The sequence below is a fragment of the Manis javanica genome, chromosome 1 (assembly GCF_040802235.1).
Source record: "Manis javanica isolate MJ-LG chromosome 1, MJ_LKY, whole genome shotgun sequence".
In the NCBI taxonomy this organism is placed as follows: Eukaryota; Metazoa; Chordata; class Mammalia; order Pholidota; family Manidae; genus Manis; species Manis javanica.
The window spans coordinates 127,367,851-127,391,313 of record NC_133156.1 but is presented as its reverse complement, the minus strand read 5'-3'; the positions used below and the strand labels follow the sequence as shown (position 1 = coordinate 127,391,313).

At 37.3% G+C, this 23,463-nt stretch overlaps 1 long non-coding RNA gene across 1 annotated transcript; it reads left to right on the top strand.

Annotated features, from left to right (window-relative positions):
• The first annotated feature begins 4,687 nt into the window (after window positions 1–4,687).
• Window positions 4,688–10,116, top strand: LOC140848983 (uncharacterized). The gene is made up of 3 exons (XR_012130360.1): window positions 4,688–4,885; window positions 7,950–8,252; window positions 9,334–10,116. It is a non-coding gene; the product is annotated as an uncharacterized lncRNA (long non-coding RNA).
• The last annotated feature ends 13,347 nt before the right edge of the window (window positions 10,117–23,463 follow it).

The window sequence follows — 23,463 nt, the reverse complement described above, 5'->3', positions numbered from 1 at the left end:
GTAAACATCTAATAATGTAGATAACTGAGAAAATATGTAAAAGTAAATAAACACAATAAAATTTTGGACAAAAAAAATAAAATTATTGTGTTGTCGTGACTGTAATATTGCCATTGTTGCTGCTTCTTTAATATCAAAATAGTATCACCTACAATTGATCCCCTGTGGACAACTGGTATTAGCTGAGTAGGGAAATGTTTACATGGTATGACTTTGAAGACATATTCCTGAGTGTATCCCTGCTAAACTACTAACTCACTCAGCTGCCTACCATTATTAATTCTATGCCTAGAATTTCATTGTTACAAATGAATTACTTTAATTAAAGCATTGTGGCTTCAGGAATTTGCCTTTGAATGGGTATTAATCTGTTATTAACCATTTCCATTTCATCACAAAATTAGTCAATCTATTATCTGAAGAAGCCAGGGAACAATCCACCCAGCCAGCATAAATGTAATAGAGTGAAATGAGCACATACTACAAAAGCAGAGGTTGTAAGTTGGGCCTCAGACTCACCTCTCTCTGGCTGTGAGCTTGGGTGAAATTATCTTCAGGCTTCATTTTTCCTCATCTGGGATATAATTCTTATCACATATGGTTGTTGTGAAAAGTCAATAAAATTATATTTGCAAAGCACTTATCATATTGCCTAGTAAAGTTATTCAGTAAAGGTTAAATTCCTCCTCCTTTCAGCAAATTTTTAATGAACACCTAATATACCCACACTCTATGCCAAATGCTAGAAATACAATGGCAGAAAAACAGGCATGCTTCCTACCTACTTGGAGATTACATTTTAGTGGGAAAGAAACAAATTAATCAAAATCTTATACAGAAACTCCTGGTACTAATAGACATATTAACAAGAGGTTCACAGACAATGCCTGCATAGACTGAATGTGTCCCTGCAGAATTCATATGTTGAAACTGAATCACCAATGTGATAATATTTGGAGGTGGAGCCTTTAGGAGCTGATTAGGTCATGAAGGTGGACCCCTCATCAATCAGATTAGTGCCCTAATGAAGAAAACCCCAGAAACAAGTATCACCCCTTCTTTAAAAAATAAAGTAAAAATCTAACTGTCTTTCACTGAGTGGTTTACAAGTGTTGTATTAATTTCCCTTTAATTCCATTTATACTCATTGAAATCAAAGAAATGGTATTTCAGTATTATGGAGTCTAAATCTTTATTACCAACTATTTAATAAATAAATGAAGTTGCATTGATTCCTGTGGCTGTTGTAACAAATTAGTACAAACTTGATGGCTTAAAACAACAGAACCCCATTCTCTTTGTTCTGGAGTCCAGAAGGCCAAAATCAGGGCCACGTGTCAACAGGGCCACATTCCCTCCAGAGTTTGTAGGGAAGCTGTGTTGCCTCTTCAGGATCTAGTGGCTGCAGCATCTGTATCACTTTTAGCTCTGCCTCCATCTTCAGATGGTCTTCTGTCAGAAGATTTGTAAGGCCACTTGCTCTTTGGTGTAGGATCCACCTACACAGTCCGTGATGATCTCTTCATCTCAAGATCCTTAACTTATTTCATCTGCAAAGACCCTTTTTCTACCTAATTTTATCTTCAAAGCTTCCAGGAATTAGGATGTGGACATATTTTTTGGGGAGCTACCATTCCATCTCCCACAGAGGTTAGGAAAAGGAGCATGGTGTTGTTTACTTACAGCATCCTTTAGGAAGATAGAGATAGCAGACTGAGTCACCTTAAAAATATGACTGCTCTTCCTGAAAATCCTAAGATTGTTTCTTCTAGTAGAAATTTTGACTTGGTGGACATGGATGTGCATTTTCTTCTTTTGTGGTAGCTAGACTAAAATGATCTCCAAATAACTGTCAGAAAGTCAGGACTAAGTGCTCATATTTGAGAAACTTACAGTTGGACCCATATGCCCTGGGCACAAATGTGAGAAAGAAGCAGCTGCAAAGCTCATGCCTACACTGTATCATGAATAGATTTTTTAAATAATCAGTTCTTAATCCTACAGCTCTTTTATTCCCATTGTACAATGACTTGTTTCAGGTCCGTAAGTGAATTGGCAAAATACAACTCACAGAACAAATCCAGCCTCTCCCCCATTTTTGTATAAACATAGGAACAAAGAATGTTTGTTACACTTTTCAATTGTTAAAAAGAATCAAAAGAAGAATCATAAAAGTCTCATGGCCATAAACAAAGTCTTCTTGGAATACAGCCATTATACATATTTTATTTTCTGTGACTGCATCACAGTGGAAGAACAGAGTAGTGTGACAGTGATCTACGTAACATCCTAAATTTGCCTCTTGGCCTGCAAATCCTAAAATATTCAGTATCTGGACCTTTGTTTGCTGAGAAAGTTTGCTGAGATCTGCCCTAGATTTTGAACTATTAGATTATTCTGCAGCAGACTGTAAAGTTTTGAGTTTCCTTACATTTAATGTAATTTACATCAATAAAATAAAACCATCTTCTCTTTTGAATATCAACTATTATAGATAGTAAGGTTATATCTTTTGACTTATAGAAAAGTTCTGATTCTCTCTTTATAAAAATGCTGACTAGCTTGCCCCAATTTTTAGAAATGCTGTCATACCAATGATTCAGAATTCAAAATCAAATTTAAAAATTCTATTCCAACATTTTTGTCCAGTTTCATTTCCATATTTAGAATGCCAATGACTAGGGTTAAAAATCTCAAGACTTCAAAATTATTACAATAAAGATTTTGAGTTTTTGCATGTGTGTATATTGTGTATGTGGTCTAGTTTTTCTAATCTTTAATTTCCTTCTGAACATTTCTTTTTTTCTTTCTTTCCTCTAGAGAATAGTTTCTGAGTACACTATCACGTTTCTGAAATAATTAGAGCTATCAATTAAAAACAAAAGTAGGCTGAGCCCGAGTAGTTATCTATTTTTCTCCCTCAATTTGCAAGTATAAAGCAAGATAAAATAACAAGTGAAATTTCTTACACCAAGAACATATTTAGAGGTATAGATAACATTACCATGTTTTAAATAAAATATCTTATTTTAAAATATTTAGTAATTTTTTTATCAGAGTATAATTTTAATAACTAGACAAAAAAGAAAACAAAATATTTTCTAAATTGTTTTATGGTATAATTTTGTGAGCAGAATTAAGTAGTAAGACCTTATAAAAATTGTTAATTTATTAATAATAAAGGCTATTAGAAAAAGCTGAGGATTGGGTAGGGGTTCTCAAATCATTGCATATGTATGTGATTGTGAATATTCAAAATTTTAAATGCAAGGACTTCTGCATGTCAGGAAAAACATGACGAACAAATGGGAAAAGACTGTGGACTTAATTGTAACAAGGAGAATTCAGGATATAACTCATGCATTTTGTAGAGGAGATATCATCTACAATCAAAAGGGCAATTTGAACATCATGTGGAAAAATATAACATAAAATAGTCCTAATCTAATAAATTCTTCTGATTCTCTTTTTAATTTTAATTCACATGTAAAGGATAAAAGATGTGCATGTGTACCAGAGACTTCATAAGAATATTTGTCACTGCTATATTTTAAAAAGCAAAACGTTAGAAAACTAAAATCTATCAACAGAGAAATGGATAAATAACTAGAGGCATATTCATACAATGAAAAAATATACAGGGGTTAAAGTTGAATGAGCTAGAGCTGGAGTTTCCAACTTTTTCTTTTTTTGGTCAGATAGTAAATATTTTAGGTTTTGCAATCTGAGAAGGGAAATCAAGTATGCAATGTAGGTACTTAAGGAAAACAGAACAAATTTTCACAATTTTGTATTGATTCAAATAGAGTAATAATAAGTGAGCATAATTTTATAATATAGCTGAGCTAGATTAGGGAGAAAGCAGAGGGCAGACAGCAAAGGTGAGAAAGCAGAATAATAATAAAGCAGAGATGACTCTTTGGGAGAAGATACAAAGCAAAGAAGAAAGCAGAGAGCAGCTCTGGATGTCTCAAGGGTTTTGCTGGGTTTGGACTCTGAAAGTAAATTCCAGAATGTTTGTAGTCAGTAGGTCTATGTAGTGAGGGAGGTCTAGTTAAAATTAAAACATATCTATTAGAAGCCTGGATTTGAAGGCCACGAAGGCACATCTTAGTCTCTACTCCACAACTCCAACTCTGACATTGTAGCACAATAGCAGCATGGACAATACATAAATAACCAAGTGTGGCTGTGTTACAACATAACTTCAGGTGGACATTGCTATTCAAATTTCACCTAATTTTCACATGTTATGAGACATCATTATTCTTCTCACATTTTTCATGACCATTTAAAAATTGAAAAAACAGGTGACAACAAAAATCTTGGAGGTCAAATAAAACTGCATATCAACATATTCTTAAAAACTTTGTCTTGACTGAAAACAGAAGTGGGTGGAGAAACATGGGTGTTGGGACCTTTTGCCTCTTTTAGGCCTGTGACGGCCACAGACTGGAGGTTTCCATCCTCCCTTGTTACTTCCGAGTTCGTGGCCTAACTAGCTTCCCGCGCATGTGCTCTTGGCCCTAACTCTGCCTCCCCACCTAACCCGAAACCTGCCTAAGACCCTAGTGACAGATGAGATAATCAATTCCCATTGGTTTCTGTTACTTCCTTATCTTCCCCTATATAACTAAGCCTCTGATGGAATAAAGCTGAGTTTTGCTGCGCCCTTGAGGCTGACACATCTCCTGGCTTGGTGTGGTTTTGTTTTTCCCTGGATCTCAGGGGAGGGTGTCCAAGCTGCTGATACTTGCCCTCTCGCTCAGCCCCGGGGATAACAGGCTGGTCCTGCTTGTCCCCCCAACTTTTGTTGCTGAAGAGCAACAACTGGTGCCCCATGTGAGGAACGAGGAACTTCACTGACGAGCTAATTGGACTATGGGTAAGTGTAATCCCATAAAATATGGGACATTCTTCTTCCAAGCCTGATCTCTCTCTTGAATCCCTTAGAGTCCTCCTCCGAAGTAGAGGCCTAGAGCTCTCTGACAGCCAAGGTATCAAAACCTGGGAGACCTTAATTAAGGTCGCCCCATGGCTGCCTGCAAGTAATTTGACTGGGAAATTTGGGACAGGGTGGAGCAACTCGTACACAAAGCCCAAGTTAATCAGGGTGATATCCCCCCTCTGGGGACCTTCCCCACTTTAGCAGCCCTTAAGAGTTGCTTCCCTCCTCGGCCATCGAAGCCAGCTGCCAAGAACTTAATAGACAGGGAAACCACCTGGTCAGGAGCCCCTTCCCAGGGAGATTCTGATCTCCTTCCTTAGGCTGAGTCCATGCCAGCAGGACAAGAAAGCCATAAAGAGCTGGATGAGAATCATGGCAATAGCGCCATCAACCCTTTTGATGCCATCCCCTGGCCTCCCAAATCCACAGCTCCTTTGTACCCACCACTTCCTGGTACTGGTTCCTCTTCTAACCCTTTCAAATGATCATCAGCCCCCCCTCCTCCATGCCAACGGGCAGAGGTTCCAGCTCCTTTACCATATAAGGACTCATGCTCTCCCATTGGCTGCCAACCCCAAGAGAATCCATTGTTCCACCCACAACCTAACCCAGGGCCATGTCAGCTATTTCTGGTCAATGTTAATCCCGGAGGTAACCGCCCTGCCCCCTGGTACCCTTGGGAGCCAGGCGACCTTAAGGAATTAAAGAAGGCCATTCTTGAGGACAGCCCCAATGCTCCTTGGACTGAGACCATCCTCCAGGTACTTGCTCACCATCTGTGCACCGCCGCGGATTGGAGGGCTCTTGCCCAGGTGGTTCTCCCTGGCCCCCTTTATATTAAGTGTTGTGCTTTGTATAAAGAGGAATGCCAGCAACAAGCTGAGAGGAATCTGACATACTCTTTTACATATATAGGGATGATATTATCTTGGGGGCTGCTTGTTCCCACAAATTAGATGACCTCTTCAAATGGTGCCTTTCCCTACTCAAAAACTATAACTTTCAGATTGCCCTAGATAAAGTTCACCAGGTAGCTCCTTTTAAAATTTTGGGGACTACTTTAACATTAGATGTTGTCTCCCCTGTTAAGCTCCAGTTATGTATTCAGGACACATATACACTAACACAGCTACAGAAATTGCTGGGAGAAATCAATTGGATGAGGCCCTGGATTCCTATAACCACAGATGATCTTATCCCTCTTTTCAACCTATTAAAAGGCTTTGATCTAGCCTCAACAGTGACTTTAAACCCTATAAATAGAGACATATTAACAAAAGTTCAACATGCCATTGATAATGCTGCCTTAAAAAGATATGATCCAAACTTGCCACTGGTCCTCTATATTATGGCGGGAGAGACCCTCCTCACTGCCCTTTTGGCTCAGGAGGGAGATCCTGTACATTGGATACAGATATCTGTGGGAGGGGCACCCCGAGTGTACTCTATAGTGGATCAAATGGCTGACTGCATTGTCAAGGGACGAGATCTTTCTGTCCGTCTTTTTGGGTAGGAACCCCACTCTTTGATCATCCCCTTTTGGGTCAATGATTTCTCATGGCTACAGAGAAATAATTCCAGATTGGCAATGGCCATGGAGGGCTTTCCAGGGATAGTGGACTGTCACTATGGTCCCTATAAGTGGATGAGTTATTTTAGCCAGTTGGCATGGCAGCCACCAAAAATGTTCCTCACTGAGGCAGACCCCTCTTTCCCCTCTGTTTTTACCGACGGGGGCAAGCGGGGAGCCTCTGTGGTAATGTTCCCCCCGGGCACAAGTGAATGCCCTCTGGCCAGAACCCTCTTTCATGAGGTACATGGCTCCACCCAGTTTAAAGAGCTTCATCCTGTTGTTCTAGCTCTATCTGAGATCCAAGACCATCTTAATCTGTTTTCAGATAGCCTTTACGTTGTCAATCTACTGCCCAACCTTGTGGGCGCTCACATCAGACTTGACAATAATCCCATCACTCCTTTGATGATTCAAGCCCGCCATTTGTTAAAACAGAGACTAGTTCCCCTTTTTGTACAACATCTAAGGGGACATCAAGATTTGCCAAGCTTTTTGTTGAGAGGCAATGTTCTTGCTGACCGACTAGCTTCAGCCTACACAGTACAGGAGGCCACCTCTTTTCATCAACTTACACATGCTAATTGGAGGGGACTACACCATTGGTTCCCTCAGGTCCCCGTCAGAGACTTAAAAAAGATCATTAGAACATGTAAATCATGCCAGCCCTTTCTACAGGTTCCTCCGCGTCAAAAGGGCGGAGTGAACCCTCAAAGCCTGAGACCCAATTACCTTTGGCAGACTGATGTCACACATTTTGCCCCTTTGGGGAAGCTTAGATACATATTTCTAACAGTTGATACCTTCTCCCATGCTTGTTGGGCTACAGCCCATACGAGAGAAAAATCCAAACATGCCATAAGCCATTTTCTCCAGTGCTTTGCCATTCTTGGCTTGCTGGATCAAATCAAAACTGATAATGGTCACTGCTTTATCAGTAGATTTTTTATTGAATTCTTGAGTAAATGGCAAATTTTTCATACCACTGGAATTCCTTATAACCCTAAAGGACAAGCAATTGTGGAAAAACACAATCATGTCCTCAAATGTCAATTAATAAAACAAAAAGGGAGAACACTCCCCTCCCATGTTCAATTAAAGATGGCATTATTTACTCTGAATATTTAAAAGTTTGCCAAAGGCGAACACTTCTCACCCTTCCAAAGGCATTGGACAACAACTGTTACTTATTGGACAATTAGAGCCCGATGGAAGGACCCCCTTACTGGAGAATGGAGGGGCCCAGATCCCCTCATTACAGCTGGAAGGGGATTCAGCTGTGTCTTTCCAACCAATGAAAAAAGGCCGACCTGGGTCCCCGCAAGAGATCTCAAGTATTACCCCCCTAAGGAGTGGGAGTTCACTGATGTTAATGATGACCCAGAAGGCCCCACACCTCCTGAGGATATCTCTCTTCTTTCTCTCTTTCAGGGTCTGCAATGAACCCAAGGATGCTGGTCTTCCTGTTAATGGCAATAAATCTCCCATTAGCTAGGACAGGATTTGGAGATCCTGATCAAGCAAGAGCCATACTACAAAAAACCATAGGAGACCCCTGCATAGCCTGTACTTTCAACAAGACCTCTCCCCCCATAACCTGTTATACTTCTACCAAAACCTACCCTAATGGGCAACGGGCAGCTACTCTTACGAAAGGGAGAGAAAATGGATGCCCTGGAAGGGTTCTCGATCACAAATGTTGGCAAGGCCCCAGAATATCCTCACCCGCCCCAGGTAAACCCCCCTCTGAGTGTCCTTGCACCACTTTTCTTGCCTCCGTTCATGCTCAATGCTATCAGGAGGTTATCCCCTGCACTCACCAGAACAAAACATACTAGTATGCAACTCTGATAAAAGGCAAGGATGAATATGCTGACTGTTGAAAGAATAGGGGAGAGAACGTCTGCTGGAATAAATTTGCCCCTATAGGTGCCTCTGATGGGGGCGGAGTCCAAGACCAGGCTTGACAGTACCAAAATTAAAAAAACTGGTAGACAGGCTGATTGAAGACCAAAATCCCCCGATTTACCATCCACTTAGCCTCCAGGAGATCAGGGGAGAATTGCTTCTTGATCCTGAGACACAATCAATGATACAGGCTGCTTTTACCTTACTCAATAGAACCAATCCCGATTTAGCTAAGGATTGCTGGCTGTGCTTGAGGCCGGGACCATTACAAGCCAATGCTCTTCTTGTTAAACTGTCACAGGCCGAGCCCCAGTGCCAGCTGTTACCCCCAAGTTCTAGAGTCTATCTAGACCCTCTTTCCCCTAAAGGCCCATGCTTCAAAGCTGACCCCCGTACTGATAATACTAGTAGGATAGATGTAGGTCGAATCCACTATTCTTTTTGCCAACAAAATATTACTGTGAACAATACCTTTCTCCATCCCCCTAATGGAACAGTCTTCATTTGTGGGGAAGACGCGTTTGGCTTTCTCCCGACAGACTGGATGGGGCTTTGTGCTCCAGCTGTAATTTTCCCTGTCATTGGAGTGGTCCCTAACAATCAGAGCCTCCCTATTCCTGCTTTAGACTACATTGGAGGTAGATCAAAAAGGGCCATCCAAGTTATCCCCCTGCTTATAGGCCTTGAGGTGTCCACCAGAGCTGTCTCTGGGGCAGCAGGATTGGGCACCTCTCTGCATTATTATAAAGCTCTTTCTCAACAGATGATCGATGATATACAAGCTGTAGCCAGCACAATTCTTGACCTCCAAGCATAATTGGATTCCCTCGCGACAGTAGTCCTACAGAACCACAGGGGGCTTGTTCTCCTCACAGCTGAAAAGGGAGGCTTATGTCTCTTTTTACAGGAAGAGTGCTGCTTTTATGCGAACCGCTCCGGCATAGTCCAAAATAAGGTCAAGCAACTTCAAGAAGACCTCGAGAGACGCTGAAAAGAATTACAAGCCAATTTTCTCTGGACTGGGTTACATGGGTGGTTGCCCTATACTCTGCCCTTCCTTGGTCCTATCCTTCTTTTGCTCCTACTTTTCACTTTTGGGCCCTGCATTATTAACAAGATTATCCAGTTTGTCCAAAAAAGAATTGAATCAATTCAGTTGATGTGCGTGCAGGTACATTACCAGAGAGTTGCCACGGAAGCCAGTGACCCCTACGATCGCTGTGAAACCTTATGATGAGGCCATGCCCATTAATTCCCCCTAACTATCTCCCCGCACGCCCATGATGGGTAAGATCTCCAAGGCGGAGACAACCTAAGACAGGCCACGGAGGATGAGTAAGCTTGGGACAACCGAGGAGCTGCAAGGTACCCAGTGATGGGTAAGATCCCCAGAGGGGGACAACCTAAGACAGGGGCCTTGCCTGCAGAGACATCCCAGAGCATTTATAAAACAAAAAGGGGGAATTGTTGGGACCTTTTGCCTCTTTTAGGCCTGTGACTGCCACAGACTGGGGGTTTCCATCCTCCCTCGTTACTTCCGCGTTCGTGGCCTAACTAGCTTCCCGCGCGCGCACTCTTGGCCCTAACTCCGCCTCCCCACCTAACCCAAAACCTGCCTAAAGACCCTAGTGACAGATGAGATAATCAGTTCCCATTGGTTTCTGTTACTTCCTTATCTTCCCCTATATAACTAAGCCTCTGATGGAATAAAGCTGAGTTTTGCTGCGCCCTTGAGGCTGACACATCTCCTGGCTTGGTGTGGTTTTGTTTTTTCCCTGGATCTCAGGGGAGGGTGTCTAAGCTATGACACTTGCCCTCTTGCACAGCCCCGGGGATAACAGGCTGGTCCTGCTTGTCCCCCCGCCTTCTTGTTGCTGAAGAGCAACAATGGGTATATTAGTCATCTTTCTCTATGTTATGCTGAGATAACCAGCCTTAAGTCTCAACGTCATTGCAACAACCAAGTTGATTTCTCATTAATGTCACACATCAAATGCAGGTCAGCTGCCACTCTGTGGGCATGTCCTCCATCCTGAGACCCTGGATAAAACAGCAGCCCTTGGTAAAAATCTCCTGAATATAAACATAAGCAAGTTCTTCCTGAACATATCTCCTCAAGCAAGGGAAACTAAAAGCAAAAATGAACACATGGGACTACATCAAACTAAAAAGCTTCTATATGACAAAGGACACCATCAATGGAACAAAAAGACATCCTACAGTATGGGAGAATATATTTGTAAATGACATATCTGACAAGGGGTTAACATCCAAAATATATAAAGAACTCATACGCCTCAACACCCAAAAAGCAAATAACTGGATTAAAAAATGGGTGGAGGATATGAAGAGACAATTCTCCAAAGAAATTCAGATGACCAACAGACACATGAAAAGATGCTCCACATCACTAACCATCAGGGAAATGCAAATTAAATCACAATGAGGTATCACCTCACACCAGTTAGGATGGCCAGCATCTAAAAGGCTAAGAACAACAAATGTTGGCGAGGATGCAGAGAAAGGTGAACCCTCCTGCACTGCTGGTGGGAATGTAAGTTAGTTCACCATTGTGGAAAGCAATATGAGGTTCCCAATAAAAGTAAAAATAGAAATACCATTTGACCCGGGAATCCCACTCCTTGGAATTTACCCAAAGAATACAAATTCTCAGATCCAATAAGACATATGCACCCGTATGTTTATCACAGCACATTTTACAATAGCCAAGAAATGGAAACAACCTAAGTGTGCATCAGTAGATGAATGGATAAAGAAGATGTGGTAAATATACACAACGAAATACTATTCAGCCATAAGAAGAAGACAAATCCTATCATTTGCAACAACATGGATAGAGAGGGAGGATATTATGCTCAGTGAAATAAGCCAGGTGGAGAAAGACAAGTGCCAAATGATTTCCTTCATTTGTGAAGTATAACAATGAAGCAAAACTGAAGAAACAAAACAGCAGCAGACTCACAGACTCCAAGAAGGGACTAGCAGTTACCAAAGGGGAAAGGTAGGAAGGGAGGGAGATGGGGATTGAGGGATATTAAGTTTAGTACACATGGTGTGAGGGGTCATGGGGAAAACAGTGTAGCACAGAGAAGGCAAATAGTTAAACTGTGGCATCTTACTACACTGATGGACAGTGACTGCAATGCGGTATGGGTGGGGACTTGATAATATGAGTAAATGTAGTAACCACATTGTTTTTTCATGTGAAACCTTCGTAAGAGTATATATCAATAATACCTTAATAAAAAATTTAAAAAATAAAAAATAAAAATAAAATAGCAGTCCTTACCTTGATTTGTGTCAAGAGCAGAAACATGCAATATTCCCTAAAGTTTCAGCATGGAGATGGTAAGTTATATAGCTCATCCTGACTTCAATGGGAGAGAAAAGAGCAGGGCAGCCCTGAAAGACACAAGAAGACACAAAAGGATATACATTTGCTGAAAGGACGCATTCAGAACAATCTTCCACAACAAATAAAGTAGAACATTTAAAACAAAGCCAAATATATAATGTCTTATTATATGTGTATTTAGTAAAAAATATGCAAATATTGACTGTAATATAATATGATCAACTTCAATTTGGGGCTCAGAGTAAAAGAATGGATTTGGAAATAGCAATGCAGTAAATTGTAGTTTTAATAATCATTTAAAACAAACACTTCATTAACTTTTATTATTTCTGTAGGAGTTCAGCAGCATTTCTTGTCTGCTCTATTTATAATATTAATAATTCAAGATTGAGTGAGAATGTTACTATGGGTAGAAAAAAATCAATCTTCTTTTTTAGTTCCATATGGTCTCCTATTAAGCCAGTTACTATATTACCAATTTACTTGTATACTTTCCACAAAATAAAAAAAAGTAATAATAATTTTTATCATGACATAAAGAAATCATTTACATTCCCCCATAGTTAGGACCAACTAAACGCTGTGTAGGTAAATCTAAAATCTACTATAATTACATTACTTTTACTAAGTTGTCTAAAAAGAAGGGACTCTGATAGATTTAGCTTACCATTTTGTTCAATATTGCTTTAAATTTCTAAGAATTAGATGTAGAAGAAGTGTTTAGTATGAGGTACTGTTTATGATTAGTATGGAGGATTTCACCACTTTAATTTGTATTCCCTTTTCATATGATCTTATCTGCTATGCCATTTCTCTTAACTGACCTAAAGAGACCTTGAATGGACTTTTCCATATCACCTTGAAATATGTGTAAATAAAGTAATGAGGTCCTACCAATGCTGAGTATGCATTTTTTTTCCTAAGAGACAATTTAAAATAAAGATAAAAACTTGAAGGTTATTATCAACTATACTATCAGCTGAATATTTAAATATTCACTGCATTCTATAATCATCTTTCAAGAAGTATATTCTTCAAAGTTCCTTGAGAAAACTTATTATTCTAGGAGCAAAAATAAATATGTTCTTCAAGATCTTGGAAATAAATTATTCCATCTCTGATTAAGTCTGGAAATGATAGTTTGTGGCACCTTCTTCCCCCAAAACATTAAATCTCAGTTTCATAAGGTGTCTTGAAAATAGAATGCTAGTATGAATGAGAGTGGGGGTAAAAATCAGAAATTTCTTACACAGAGCCAAAGTTTCTTTCAATTTTACACCAACCATTACACTTGCAAATATTAAGTCTCTTCTGTTTGATTTGAAAGGTCATGGGTAATAAGAGGCTTTCTTTTTGTTGCTGTCAGCTGGAGTACCTGATCCTTTATCCCTAATTCATTCCAAAGGGGAATTATTCTATTTCCCTTTAGCAGAAGTGGTCTCTTAGGAAGAACCCATACATAAATCCTACCACACAACCTGCAGGAATCTAAGCCAATCTTGCCTTTCCCAAAGTTTCACTCAAGCCTGCCATTCTGTGCATGCCAATTTAATTCTTAGAACAGCCAGAAGAACCTTTGAAAGATAGTGGAAAAATTTTCCTCCCCAAACGAAGCTTGCAGAACCTTGAAAAATAACAATCTACACCATTTTATATGACAGGTATCTTATTATCACGATGGCTCAAGATAATCATATTAAGAGTAATTATAGAATATAGGAATCTAGCAATATCAATCCATAATTGTATAGAGGACATTAGAATAAAGAACCTGTAGGGGAGGAAAAATAATTTTCCCTCCATGCTTCTAGGTTCTTGGCTGAGAACCCCCATAGTAAAAGACAGATCAGCAGGAGAAAAACAAACAGAAAGTTTAGTAACACCTATACCTCCTGTATTTGTGGCTGATACCCAGGAAAACCCAGAAACTCCCTAAAATGGCCCAAGCCATCACATTAAATTATCATTGTAACTCCAGGGATAAAATATGTTCTGACCCAGGACAAATTACCTTTGAAGCCAAAATCAGTCAAAGGGAGAAACAGAGTAGGCAAAACCATTTAATGCCTACAAGCAGTCGTCCACTTCTGCTTGCCCATGTCTCTCACGACCCAAAAAGGGAAAAAAAGGGACCCCACACAACCTCTCCAGTCCAGATATGCCCTTTCCCCCTTGTAATCACCTATTGATATGGAGATGGACTAAGGTGAGGTGGAGATTCTGGAAATATTGTAATTTTACCCACAACCATCTTCTACTAAAGACAAAATAAAGAGAAGATGTTGAGGGGGATAGTTATGGAGGATCAGCAGGAAAAGCACAGTAAACAAAGGTGAGATTGTTGTGCAGGTATAGGTCATTGCCTTCTTCACTGTCAAGAGTGTCTACATAGTCTTTCTTCTGTTCCTGGTCAGAAAGGGAGATTTCCATTATAAATGTAAATTTTTCACACAAAAGGGTAACTTCTACTGGTTTTTCAGAGTTTTCCCAATGTCTGCTGTTTCCCAAAAACAATCAGCCTAAAATAATTCTTATGCCAAAGAGGTATTTTTGGGGGAAACAAACTTTGCTCTTCTTTAAACCATAGTAATTAATACACAGAATTTTGAAAATACTTTGCAAATCTGCAATAAAATGAAGAAGTAATTATGGTAATATTATAGAAATAATTATTCCCTTAAAAATTACAGGCATACTATAAACTTTAGCTATAGTTATTAATATTTAAAAACAAGTGTTTGAGAATGGACCATGACATTCATGTTAAATCTTTATAATCATTCAGTAGTACCTTCATGTAATTAAAAAATACTGTCTATATTTTTGAAAATAAGCAAAGTCAATGGAAAAACTTAGTCCTGAATTTCAATGGCAAGTCTTTTTACTTTTGCAGAGGAGCTGAAAGTATCCTCTAAAAATTCATTTCTGCCTGGAACCTCAAATGTGACCTAATTTGGAAATAGGGTCTTCACAGATATAATTAGTTAATGTAAATTCATGCTGGATTAGGATGTTATTGGTACCATTATAAGAAGACCATGGGAAGACACAGAGGGGCTCACAGGTTGGCTATGTGACATCAGAGTTAGAAATTGAAGTGACATGTCTGCAAGCAAAGGAATGCCAGGCATTGCCAGAAACCACCAACAGCTAGAAAGAAAAAGGAAGTGTTCTCTCCGGGAGCCCAAGGAGTAAGCATGTTCCTGCCAACAGGTTGATTTCACATGTCTGGCCTCCAGAACTGTAAGATAAAAAGTTTCTGCTATGAACCACTCAGCTTATGGTAACTTGTTATGACAAGCCAAGGAAACCAATAGAGACTTCAAATAATATTAGGAAACTATAAATTTTCTCAAATAAATTTCGTTAAAATGGTAACTAAAATAAATCAACTTTGTCATTTAGAAATTAGCAGTATAGCATAGCATGGATGGCACTGATTAAATTCAGCAATGTATTACTTAAAGATACTACATGTGATAATGTTTTTGAAAATGTATGTTTATTGTAAAATTGTGAACATCTGTGTACATTTTCACTGACTAAGGATTCTTTCTACTCCCAGTTTGCTAAATTTTTATCATGAACTATTGTTTGAATTTTGTCAGATATTTTCCCTGAATCTATTATTTTATCATTTGTTTACTAACCCTTTATATTGTTAAGATAGTGAACTGCAGTGATTAACCTTTAAAATTGATTAATAAATATTATTCTGAGTGAAATAACCAGACCCAATAGGATATAAAATATATCATTACATTTATTTATATCCCAAAGCAGGCAAAACTAATGTAAGCTATTACAAGTCCGAATGTGATGACTACGTTTGGAGCAAAGGATATAGTGATTCAGAGAAGGCAGTGAGGTGTCTACTTCTCACTCATGATTTGTATTCCTTCCTATATGTATATTTCAGAAATCAAAATAGTTAATGCTTAGGAAAATATGGATTAATCATGAGTGGTTTGGAGAATAGTCTATAAATTCTCCTGGAAAATACATAGATGTTATATTTTATGATATTTTATAACTACTTGAACTGTCTATTAATATAAGTGTATCCATGCTGCCCTGTTCTTTGATCTTTCAGGGTTTGTGACTGTCTGAGATAGCTGAAGGCTTCTTTGGAGTCCATTCTTAGTATCTTTCCTAATTGGAACCAGATCCTGCAGTACATTCAAGAGTATTGCTGAAAAACATAGCTTGTGTTTATTAGAAGCATCTTATTGCTACCCTGCCAGAAATAAGAATGGAAAAGCCTTTAATTTTTTTCAAAAATCTGGGATATATTTTTCCCCAGAGCACAGATTACATGTGCGTGGCAACATGTGCACACACACACACACACATTCAGTACTTAAACACACATACAATATATAAGGATTTACTGTAAAATGTACAGAGCTATTTCATCATTTATTATTTTCATTTCATTCACTAGAAACTATACTTATTAAAAAAATCACTTCTCTTTTCCCTTTAAAATGATAACTTCCATTCCAAGATAGATTAAATCCTCTTGGCACTGTCTAATGAGAGGCGTCATAAACTCACCAGAATTTGGGTATACTAGAGAAAAATTAAAGATTTATCTGTGTTCCTGAAGATAAAGGATGCAACAGGTTTTGTTCCTATCTACTGGCCAGAATTACTTTGTAATCTAGATCAAAGAACTTGTTTACCCACTGGACTATGAAATCTTTCCAATTTGTCCATTGAGGAATAGGCACTATTGATACTAAAGAGGCTTAGATGGCATGTCCCCCTCTCTGTTGATGTCTAATCAGTAGGTAGTCCTCACTGTAATCAGTGAGTAGTCCTTCTTAAGCCCAATGTCTCCAACACTTGTCTCTTCTAACCAGAAAACAAATGTATATTCAGTGTCTACTATGTTTTAAAGAAATGAATGTCAAAAAGAATAAAATATTAATACTGATTAATACTGATCTCAAGCTGATCACAGTTTAGTAGGGAGAATTGCAGGTAGAGTTCCAGGACTCCTGGGAAGATATAAAAAGGGGAAAATAAACAATGCTAAATTCTGCAGGGAAAACACATAGTATTAAAAACTTGGACAAGTCCATGGGGACAAATTTCATAGCCTGGGTTTCTTACATTTCATACTTCCTCTTTGTTCCCTGTCCCTAACTTTCAGTCTCCCATTGAATTAATCAAGTTTTCTTCATTCTATTTTAACTTACTATGTTTGGCATTTACATGGTGGCAGAGAAAGCTGTTGGCTCTGTGAAAACTATTCTTTCTCTTTCTTAACGATAATACTCTCTGATTTTTAGGTGGGTAAAAAGCCACCAAAAGACCACGGAGCAAACCTATGTTGCTGAACCATTTGATTAAAGTCTTGCAGAGAGATTGAAGCCAAAGCACCTTGTGACAGTCACTAAGACAGCTGGAGAGAGCGCTATGCCACACACACCTTTTACTTCTTCCCTAATTCCTGCTGGATGGACACTTGATGGATATGTGGAATGGGAACCAATATCCTAAACCACAAAATGATTTGAAGTGCTGAGTATTTGGTGGGGGCAAAGGAGAAGGAAATTAGATCCATGGGGATGCAGTAGAGCAGAGCCATCACAACAGCCATGAATTATCACTGCAGACTTTCAGGTGAGAAAAAGAATCTCTTCCTTGTGTAAGCCATTGCATTTTGAGTATCTGTAACTCTCAGCCAAACTTAATTAAGGCAACACACTTCTAAGAACCTATGAACATTATCCCCTCAAGGCAAGCACTTCATCACAATTTTACTTCCTTCCGTTTCTCCCCCCAACTCACACTTTCTACATTTTGCTCTGGATTAGTATCAAAATACATATTCCTTAAAATGTTTGTGCAAAAATGAGCTTGCTTAACATTGCCTTTGGCATTTGTTTTCCTCCTTCTGAATTCATCTATTCATCCTCAGTGAAGTACATTTTACAGAGTCTTTCAAGGTAGAGTCTGATGATAAATTTTCTGAATATTTTATTAAACATTTTATTAATCAGTAAACCTGTAGAATGCAAAACAGTTTGTCTAGAATGGAATTTATAAAATCAAATTTCTTATGTTTTAATATTTTTTAAAATTTGCTCACTGATTTCTTAATCAAAATATTCATGAAGCTAATTCTGAACTCAATCTGACTCTTATTGCTCTGTAGGAAATTTCTATCTTCACCCTGCTAGCTTTTAGGGTTTTGTCCATCTGGAAAAAAAATACCATAATGTTTTGAAATATGCAGTTGTGTTTTTATTTTTAACCTGATTAGTGCTCAGTGACGTCTTGTAATCTGAGGGTCCTATCTTCTTTTCATTGCATCACTATCTTTATTTTTAGTCTCTACTTTGAACCTCTGACAGAGAGGTTAGTACCTCTGTCACTCTTCTTCACCTCTCTTTCCTTTTCCTGTTTACTTTCCATTTTATCCTGGTGTGCTGTGTGCTGGGAAAACCCTCCCTCTAATATTCCACATCATTAAATTTTGTTCCGCTGTATGTATTCTACTACTTAATCCACCTATTGATTTCTTTTTCTAATTTCAGTAATTATATTTTTCACTTCCAAGATCTCCCATAAATTCTTCTCTTAACTGCCAGTTCTTTTCCTTGCAGATGTGACACCCTAATTTAAATCTATTGATTTAATTCATTGAATTAATTTTCAATTAACAATTGAATGTTTAATTTCAGTTAACAATTAAAACAAATTCATTGAATTCATTTTCAATATCCATTTTTCCTTGGGCCTAACAGTTTGCTGCCTCTGATGGTCCTGGCACACACCTCAGTGATTTGGTAGTTATTGACTGAGAGCTCATTTGTGCAGTTGAGAGCAACTGTTTGGAGTGTGGCTGTCATTGCTTGTGATTTCCACTTGGTGAACAGGAAAAATACTTCTGGTTCTTGTGCTCGGCTCTGTGAGAGTAAAAGATGAATAAGATGTGTGATAGGATTCAGTCTCAAAAGATATTCTTTGGTCTTAATTTCCCACAGCTTTTTCAACCACCCAAGGACACTGCTTTGCCCACAAAACTGGAAAAAAATAAAAACACTTCTAATATTTATTGATTATTTATACCCCAAGTTCAAACAGTCATCCTCTCAATCAAATACATCTGTTCGTATAAAGAGCTGCTGTTAGACAGCTTTCACACCGCTTTCACTGAGACCTCACAGAAACTCATGGATTGGATTCTGTGGATAGTGACTCTGTTTTGAAAAAGGCACGATTACATTTCAGGACAAACTGATAGCTTTTCTTTTGGTAATGCAGCTACTGGACAAAATCTATTATTTTTTTAATACTCTATATAAAAAAATTAAGGCATTAAAAAAAGTACTAAATATATAAATCAGTGTAACCAGCACCCCTGTTAAGAAATACCATATTTCCTCTACCCCAGAAAGGTCTCTCATACTCCTTTCATTGTCAATCTGCTACACCCCAACACAGTTTAGTTACTATTTAGGTTGCTACCACCCCAAGTAGCTTTATGTGTCAGAGAACTTCATGTAAATGGAATCATAAAGAGTGCATTTTTCTGTGACTGGTTATCTTGTTCAACGTACTGAGGAGATGAATTCATATTTTGCAGGTAGTCAATTAATGAATGGTGTATCACAGATTTTTACCTGTTCATGCACTGATGGACATTTGTTTTATTTTTCCCTCCAGTTGGGTATTATAGCTAAGAGCCACTATGAATTTCACATAGAAGCCTTAGTGCAGACATGTTTTCCCTTCTCTTAGGTAAAAATGTATAGGAGAATTGCTAAATCAAATGGCTAAGTATATGTAACTTCATAAAAAATTGCCAAAATATTTTCCAAAATGACTGTTTCACTAGATTTCCCCATCAGCTTAATGATATTAAAGCATCATTTTATGTGCTTGTGGGCCATTTGAATGTCTCCATTTGAAAGTTATCTACTCCAAAATTTGCTTATCTTTTCACTTATTTTTTTGACTTTTGATATTTTAATATTTTTATTATTGAGTTGTATCTTCATAGATTCTGGATTGAGATCCTTGGTCAAGAATATGCATCGTGATTTTTCTCTCAGTCTGTATCTTTTCATATTTCTAATGTTACCTGCCTTTTCAGGTACACTTTCTTTTAATGATGTTTAAATTATATTTATTTTGTCTTTTTCTTAGCACACTCCAAAGTCTCAAAGGTTTGTTTGTTTTTTCTTGGTTTTTTTTTTACAGTTTTAAGTCTTACATTTAGATCGATGATCTATCTCAAATTAATTTTCTCTGTGATATGAGTAAATTTGTTTTCTCTGTTTCTGACACAGATTTGTTTTAATTGCTATAGCTTTATAGTATGTTTTGAAATCATAATAGTGTTAGTTTCCAAATCTTTTTTTTTTTCAGATTGTTTTGGCCCCAAATTCACTTATTTCTTTTAGTAGCATTTTTGTAAATTACTTTAGCATTATTTAATGTATATAATTATGTCTTTTGAGAACAAGGACAATTTTACTTATTTCATCCTAACTTGTGTGACTTTAATTTATTTTTATTGGTTAAGTCATTGGCTAGGGTCTCTAGTACAAAGTTAAATAAATTTATAATTTCTCTTCCTGCTTCTGAATCTTAGGAGAATAATTTTTACTATTTCATCATTATATATAAGGTTAACTGTAGTTTTTCCATAGATGTTCTTTACTGGCTCAACTAAGATGCTTTAATTTTTAGTGTGCTGAGAGTTTTTATCATGAACTACTATTAACTTTCATCAAACACATTTTTCTATATCCATTGATAATATCATGTCATTTTTCCTGTTAACATGTCCAGTTGCACTGATTGATTTTTGAATGTTAACAAATAAATAAGTCTTGCTTTTCTGAGATAAACCTTTTTGGTCATCCTACATTAACAGGTAGATAGATATTTCTGAATTCAAATTGCTAATATTTCATTGAGACTGTTTACATCAATGTTAACAGGAAAAATTAGTCTGTAATTGGTCTGTTCTTTCCTTGTAATATCCTCATCAGTTTTTAGTATTGAAGATATGCTAGGCTCATAAATAATGTTAAAAGTGATTTTTTTCTATTTTATTAGTTTATGTTAGATTGTCATCATTTTCTCATTAAATATTTGATAGAATCAACTAATGAAATCAACTTTGCTTGAGATATTTTTTGTGGACAGACTTTTGCTAATGCATTCAATTTATTTTTAGGGCTATTCAAATATTCTAATTATCCCATCTAAGATTTGGTAAATTGTACTTTCCAAGAAATTAGTCAATTTTATCTAAGATTTTAAATTTAGTGTGCTTAACTGTACATAATATTCCCTTATTATATCACTATCTGATGACTCCATAAAGGTGTCTTCTCTACAATCCCTGATTTTGATCATTTGCCTTATTTTACTGGTTAACATAACTAAACATTTGTCATTTTTCTTAACCATTTTAAAGACCCACCTTTCACTAGTTTACTCTTTAATGTTTCATTTTCAAATTAGTTTATTTCTTCTCTTTTTAAAAAAATAGTCTTTTATTTTTGTTGGGTTTAATTGCTCTTCTTTTCTAACTTCATTAGGTATAATCTCAGCATATTAATTTTAAAGCACTTCTCTTTTCTAATATAAGTTTGTAAAGACATACTCTATAAGGACTGATACAGATAATATCCTACAAATTTGGGTATGTTGTGTGTTCATTCTCATGTAGTCAAAATATTTTCATTTATCTGTGGTTTATTTATAACTACAGTTTTTTATAAATTTTTTCTTATTTTCTAAATATGTTATTATTTTGATATCTTACTTATTTTTAATTCCATTGAAGACAAAAATATATTTTATATGAATACTTTTTAAATTTAATCATTTAAAATTTTTTGAGATGACTTTATCACCTGGCACATGATAAATGTTAATGTAAAGGTTTGCCACATTTCTTTAACTTGGTAGAACTTGAACTCCACTGCCCAGTGAAGTGAGTGAGCAGGAGCTGAAATTTCGAATCAGCTCTTTGAGCTTTACAGTGGTTCTTCTCACCTTTGATTCTTTGAAGACTTGCTTGTTCATATAAATTCTTGGATCAGCCACTGGTTTGAATGGAGTTTATAGAACTGTGCACATTGTCCTTCTGTGGTTCCCTCATTTCTGCATTATCTCTCATCAATTTCTCTCCAGTTTAGTGCTCTCAAATACCAGGAATAGTGATTACTACATATTCTTTCATGACCAATCAGAGGAATAAGACTACAAGATTACAAGCATTAGTATAAAAGCATATAATTACATTCCTAAAGCAGTGACATGATCTAAACTGATATCTATTCAATCATAAAATAATGGCAGTTGATTTGCCTCAGCTTACCCATCAGAATCAATTCAAGGTGCCGAAGAACTGACCACTTTAAACACTGTCATCTGCTACATGAAACTGGCCAAAAAAATCAAACCATGGACCAACTAATAGTCCTTTATCTGCAGGTTATTGCTCAGGGTATTTCTGTGGTCGTCTCACAGGTCTGTCCTATCACCCTACAATATTAGCAACAAATTTTGTGCTCCTTTAGATTTAATTGTTGCTACTTCCACAGAACTGTAATGGAGGCTAAAGTAGTTGAAAAATACTACTGAATACTAAAAATATTGTTCAAAACCTAAGATTTTTTTTTTCTAAAATGGGTCAGCAAACACAATTCACCTTTTAGTAGAAATGAGTTCTGGAATTGCTCCCACTTGAGTGACATTAGCATTATCTTTGACTGTGATGATAATTACATCTGTGTTCTATCCTGAGGTCCTACATCTGGTAAATTATTTTCTTGACTGAGTTAAATTCCGGTGTCAGTAAGGGCAGCAGAAGGCACTCCATGCCTCAGGGCATCTCATCTGGCCACTTATCTTTGACCTGTGAACTCCTACACAGTAGCGTCTTGTACTTCACCAAGCTGCACTACTGTGTTAGGGATCCATTTGTGACCTTTACTAAGCCATCGAATATGAATAAGCAGTTAATGAGGGCTCTGTATCTATGATGTAACTAGTTCATTACATAAGTGACTGAGATCATTCATGGAAGTGTTCATTAAACTGAATGTGAGAATATCTCACTACTTGAGGCAGGGAAGGTATAAATTTAAATATGATTATGAACATTAATAATATTTAAAGCAAAAATTTTCTCTGAATTTACATATATAGACTACCCACAGGAAATATAAAGCTATGTATGGCTCCCCTATACTTTTGGAAACCTGCGAATGTTACAATGAGATCCCAGAGGAGTTGGATTTTATCCTCGCTGATTTTGGCAACATCCTCAGGAAGTACAAAAACCTAATTCCTCTGGGATCTCAATGTAATATTGAGGGACTCTTTTATTTAATGGAAAATGAGTGGAGGGTATCTATCTCTCTGTCTATCTATAAGATCTATCATCTGTCTATCTATCTATCTATCATCTATCTATCTATCTATCTATCAATCATCTATCTTATAAAATGCTGAGAGTGCTTCCTGTTTGGCAAATTGTATTTTTCTGAATTCCTCAATAGGCTTTCAACACAATAATTTGTTCAGAAACATTCTATGATCAGTAACATCTGTTCAAGGTATTCACTTAACACAAGAGGCTGTCACCAAATGGGCCCAGGATAGAGTGGGAAACGGAAAGTA